Genomic DNA, 6,285 nt, shown 5'->3' with positions numbered 1-6,285 from the left:
TTGCAAAAAAAAAAAAAAAAAAACTACAGTGAAAAACTATTCCTTACTCTGAAAAGGGAATAACAGAATTCTAGAAAGTTGGTATGATAATATTTTACTTAAATATCTACCTCTATGCTATTCTCTTGAAAATAATATAATAAAAACAGGAAGGACAGTCACTCTTCACAGTGTTTTTAAATGTGTGTGTCTTCACATGAGCATATATATCAGATTTAGGTTCATGTGAGACCATTTTTATTACCATCGTATGAACGAGGAGGAGGAAAGTACAGTCCAGAGTTCCCTTCTCTGCTGCTTCCTGCTCTTGTGCCACTCTCATATCCCTGTTGGTTACAGAACAGGGAGGGAGACAGCGGGATGGTCTGACTGAGGCTTCTATATTTCAGAGGGGGCTCCAGAGAAGAGAGGAAACTGACACTGCTTTGATGATAATTAAGCCAGGTGAGTTAAAGGTATTTTGTTTCCTGAGAATTTAGAAGTGGAGTGCGCGCGTGCGTGTATGTGTGTGCGTGTGTGTGTGTGTGCGCGTGCGTGTGTGTGTGCATGTGTGTGTGTGTGTGTGTGTGTGTGTGCATGAATGGCCTGAGAAAGCAAGATAGAGACATGGTGAATTTAGATAAAATGGTCTAGATAGTGGCTCTGATCCTCATGATTTGTCCATCTTTTATTTTTTTCTTTTCCTAGTTAGAAAACCTTAAGAGCTCCTCTAGAAGAGCTGAGCGCTCTCCAGCATTGGATACTGGGCTTTCACCCTGCTCTCTCTGGTCTTCACAACTAGTCTGGCTCTTTCCCTATTGGTCATGGATCCCTTCCATGGTCTCTGTATCCTTCCTTCCTTTCTGAATTCTCCTTCCACCACCATCTGTCCACGGACATTTATTTCTGTCAGGTGAGAACATTCTGAGTCCTGTTTCTGCCTCGTACTTCTCTACGTAAAGTCAATCCTTTATAAACTGAAATCCCTCATAAGACTTCTTCGTACTCTTTTACTTATTTAATATTAATGTCTAAAACAGGATGTGCTTCCCCGGTGGCTCAGCAGTAAAGAATCCACCTGCAATGCAGGAGATTTGCAAGAGACACAGGTTCGATCTCTGGGTCAGGCAGATCCCCTGGAGAGGGAAATGGCAACCCACTCCAGAATTCTTGCCTGGGAAATCTCAAGGACAGAGGAACCTGGCAGGCTCCAGTCTATGGGGTTGTGAGAATCTGACATGACGCAGCCACTAAACACCAGCAACAACAAAACAGGATATGAAAACCATGACAATACAATGCATGTGAAAAGAGACCTGTAAGACTGAAAAACATAATTCTCTCCACTTTCCTTCATACAGATGCTCAAATCAAAGCTTTAGTTTTTAAGAAAACAAAAGAATTGTACCAATTAGACTTTTGCTGCCGATTTGAGAATACTATCCTCTGTCATCCCATAAGGAAATAGGTTACCTGTAGAACTGGCATTGCTGTATTACAAAGAATTGCCTGCTATTTTGTAAATATTTTCCTTTCTTTCCTTGATTATATCTTTTGAAGAACAAAATTAAAAAATTTAAGATCCAATTTATAAATTATTTTTGATTCATGTTTTATATGTTCCAAGAAATACTTGCCTAAAGTCTTGAAAATTTCCCCTGTGTGCTTGTCTAGAACATCTATAACTTGTTTTATATGCAACTCTATTAATATTTGATTTTTTAAATATTATGAAGTTAGAGTTGCTGCTTATTTTTTTCCAAGTGGATACTCAGTTGTTCCAATGCCATTCATTGAAAAATTATTCTTTCTTCCGTTGAATGAGTTTGGCACTTTTATTGCTATTTAAGCATATAAATAAGGGTAGATTTCTGTATTTCTCTGGTTCATTAGTCTATATATCTCTCCTAATGCTAATGACATACTTCTGAGTTAATGTACCTTTATTGAAATAAAAACAATATATATAAACTCTCACTTTTTTCTTCATTTTAATATTGTTTTGACTAATCTATGCCCTTCAGTATCAGCTTGTGAATTTCCACAAAGGAAAAGGCAGCTAAATTGTTCATGGGGATGAGGTTGGTGCTATCGATGATTTTAGGGAGAATAGACAATTAACTGGAGCAGGCACTGGTGACCCACGCCAGTACTCTTGCCTGGGAAATCCCATGGACAGAGGAGCCTGGTAGGCTGCAGTTCATGGGGTCTCGGAGTTGGACATGACTGAGTGACTTCACTTTCACTTTTCCCTTTCATGCATTGGAGAAGGAAATGGCAACCCACTCCAGTGTTCTTACCTGGAGAATCCCAGGGAAGGAGGAGCCTGGTGGGCTGCCGTCTACGAGGTCGGACAGAATTGGACACGACTGACGCGACTTAGCAGCAGCAGCAGACAATTAACAATTATGAGTCTTATAAATTGTGAAAAAAAAAAGAAAAGAAAAGAAAAGAAATTTCTCTCCTTTCATCCTTTCTTTAATTTTTCCTAACAATAATCTGCAGTTTTCACAGAAGATATCCTGCATCTCTTTTGTTATGTATAGTCTTAAGTATTTCACACTTTTGTTAATACAAATGCATTTTCTATATTTAATTTGTCATCTGTCTATTGCTAATCCATAAAGTTAAATTGATATTTATATATTAACTGTATTCTCTAACCTTGCTAAATACTCTTATTAGTTGCAGATTCCTTAGAAAGTTTACATGTATATTCTACACATTATCTGCAAATAGAGATAGTGTTAGTTTTTAACTTTCTGATTTTAAAATGTTCTTTTCCTTCTTACTGCAATGGCTAGTACCTCAAGTAAATTATTGATGAAAAGTGGTGAGAATGGGTTCCTTTTCCTGTTTTTCAATCTTGAAGGAAAACATTGAATATTTCAACATTGAGTACAATATAAGCTTTAGGATTTTTTCATGAATGTCATTGATCTAGTTGAGGAGATTCCCCCCATTACTATTACAATGGCATTTTAATATTTTTAAAACCATGAACAGATGGCATATTTTGTCAAATGCTTTTTTAAAAGTCCTTGAAATGATTATCTGTTTTTTTTTTCCTTCATTTTGTTAATATGAAGAGTTGCACTGATTGCTTTAAGAGTATTGAACAGTCTTGCAGTGGGGTAAATTCTGCTGACCCCAGTCTTCTCATATATTTTGGATTTGGAGTTGCAGTTTCTTTGTAAAAGATTTCTTTTATTTTTGCTTATTAGTGCTGTTGGTGTGAAACTTACTTTTTCTGTAATATCTTTGCCTGGTTTTGTTTTCAGATATGTACCAATCCCATGAAACAAATTGATAAATGTTTCCTCATTTACTATTTTCTGCAAGAGTTTGTAAGACTTGTTATTTCTTCTTTAAATAGCCAGAAGAATTCACCAGTGAAATCACTGTTCTGAATTTTTTTGAGGAAAGCTTTTGATAAATTCTACCTCTTTAATAGACTTAGGGATAATGATATTCTATGTTTCTCTTGCATCACCTCTAGTAGGTTGTATTTTCAAGGAATTTTTTAAAATTTAATAAAGGTTGTCCAATATACCCTATAAGTTGATAAAATATTCTCTCATTATCCTTTTAATATATACAGAATTTATGGTGACAGCTCCACCTTTATTCCTAATGTTGGTGATTTGTAATATCTCTTGGTCTGTATTATTATTGATCTGATAGATGAATATTTTATCAATTTTGTTGCTCTCTGCAAAGACCCAAATTTTGACTTTAAAAATTTTTTCCCAATTATTTGGTTTCTTTTATTTTGTAGATTTTTGTTGTTTTGTGGAAGTTGACAAGTTGCTAAAAAAGCATTCAAAGTAGTGTAAGTATTGTCTTTCTTCTAGTTATATTCTGCATTCAATTTGCTCCTAGAGTATGATCTGCAGTGCATTGGTGTAATTCTTAATATGGTTGGATGCATGTCTACCATTTTGTATATATTTTTACTTACCTCCTCTGATTTTTGTACTTTGTCTTCCCTTTTCAGTTTTCATTGGATTATTCAAATAATTTCAGGATAGGATATTATCTTTTGACTTTTTAGCTCTACCATTTTACATCATTCTTGCATTTTATATTTATTCAAAATATAGAAACAGCAACAACATAGGTCCTTTTAACTCCCCTACCTTCCATAATTTATGAAAACCACACATCAATATTTGATTTTTTTATAAAACAGATATTTATGTCTTTAAAAGAAAATAAGAGGAAAGTTAACTATTTTATATACCTAGATATTTATTCTGGTGGCTCAGACAATGAAGAATCTGCACACAGTGCATGAGACCCAGGTTCAACCCCTGGATCAGGAAGATCCCCTGGAGAAGGGAATGGCTACCCACTTCAGTATTCTTGCCTAGAGAATTCCATGTAAGCAGAGGAGCCTGGCAAGCTATAGTCCATGGGGTCACAGAGTTGGAGAGGAATGAGTGACTAACATTTAACTACACATATACACATAGATATTTACCACTTCTGATGTTGTTTATTTTTCTGATGCTCTGATTTTTCTTCTGGAATTATTTCCCTTGTGAATTATGTAAACATAAGATCTGAAATCATAAAACCACTAGGAGGAAACAGGATCTCAAAGCAATATCTTCACTCTTATGTTCATCGCTGCATTATGCAATAACAAAGACATTGAAAAACCTAACTGTACATCAACAGACAAGTATATAAGGAGAATATGTATAGGATACAGTGATATATTATTCAGCCTTAAGAAACAATAAAATATTACCTCTTTTGACAAGATGAATGGGCATGGAAGACATTTTGCTAAGTGTAATAAGGCAGACATATAAAGATAAATATTGCATGATCTGATTTATATGTGAACTCAAAAAAAAAAAAAAAATCCAAACACAGAAACAGAGTAGAATCTTGCTCTACCAGGAACTGGAGCATGAAGAAAAGGGAGAAAGTTTTTTAAAAAGGAAAGAAAACAAAAGTAGAATGATTGTTCTCAGGGATTGAAAAGAGGGAACTGTAGGTATTATTTTTTAATAGGTACAGAGTTTCAGTGTTGCAAGATGGTTGTTCATGATGGTTGCACAATATGAATATACTTAACACAACCAAATTCTACACTGGAAAATGGTTAAGATAATAAATTTTGTTATGTGTATTTCATCAGAGTAAGAAAACTGGGAAATTGAATGAATTTAACAAAAATTATGAAGTAAATGATTTTAATATTTTTTCTTTTCATGCAGAAAGAGGTCATGAGAAAGTCACAGTGGAAACCGGTTCCAGGCAAGAAACAATATAAATTTTGCTATTTCATTGGCAAGAACTCATGATATAACCAAATAAAGTAGCAATGGAGATAGATAATATACTTTGTCTGGGATGTTGATTCTAATGGATCTCTCCTCTTACCAGCTGTGTGTCAAAAGAAGCAGGAGCCAAGTGCATTGTGTGGCCTGTGACCTACTTTTCACTTACATGATATGTGAAGCAATTATTCTAGAATGTTGCCATTTTTTCTTACAATAATATAATTATTAGAACTATAGTATCCTGTTTCTATTGCTATTTCATCAACTTATTTTTTAATTTCAAGAGGATTCAATTAAGGAATATATCAAATTAGTACTTATACTGGGCTTTATCTGACTACTGCTAAAATAGTTTTGGGCAGAGGGGTGCCTTTACTCTGATGTTTTTCTATCTCTTTATAACCATCTTTCCTGTGTAAGTGTAGGTCTTTATTTTATTCTGAAAAATGTAGAAGCCTCAATGAAAAATCAATGCTTGTTATATATACATCTTTATCCCAGAGGAAGTGCTACTCTTTCTCCTAATATGGTATCATTTTCAAGTTTAGTTGTTTTGACAGCAAATGGTGTATTCTAGTAAAACAATATTTACTCTCTTTGGTAAGATGGTCTTTGAACTTCATGATTCCAAAATGTGTATCAATTAGAGCTCCAGACAAAACTATAGGAGTGTATAAAATCTTTATCCTCCTCCCTTCTTGATATTCTGTCCTCATATTGATTTGCTTCTTTCTCAATTATTTTATTCATGAATGTGAAGAAGTCAAAGGTAATTCCTATAAATGTATACCTGTGGATACATAAATGGATACTAGTGGGTTGCATACTGTTGAACACAACTGAAGCAACTTAGCACACATGCATGCTATGGACAAAATTGAGACCTTAGACCTGGTGCATCTGTATGCATGAGTTTGTGTGTACCTACATGCAATGTATGCATGCTTGTATGTGTGTGCAAGAATGTGTTTATCTGACTTGTGATAGGATTAACTTGAAACATAAATTT

General features: G+C 34.5%; 1 long non-coding RNA gene across 1 annotated transcript; it reads left to right on the top strand.

Moving 5' to 3' along the window:
• Nucleotides 1-276: 276 nt before the first annotated feature.
• On the top strand, nucleotides 277-5,242 carry LOC120870607. The gene is made up of 3 exons (XR_005722825.1): nucleotides 277-444; nucleotides 3,758-3,811; nucleotides 5,211-5,242. It is a non-coding gene; the product is annotated as an uncharacterized LOC120870607 (long non-coding RNA).
• Nucleotides 5,243-6,285: the final 1,043 nt, after the last annotated feature.

The sequence above is a fragment of the Oryx dammah genome, unplaced genomic scaffold (assembly GCF_014754425.2).
Source record: "Oryx dammah isolate SB20612 unplaced genomic scaffold, SCBI_Odam_1.1 HiC_scaffold_11, whole genome shotgun sequence".
In the NCBI taxonomy this organism is placed as follows: domain Eukaryota; kingdom Metazoa; phylum Chordata; class Mammalia; order Artiodactyla; family Bovidae; genus Oryx; species Oryx dammah.
The sequence above is the reverse complement of the archived record's forward strand: the minus strand, read 5'-3'. Positions and strand labels throughout refer to the sequence as shown.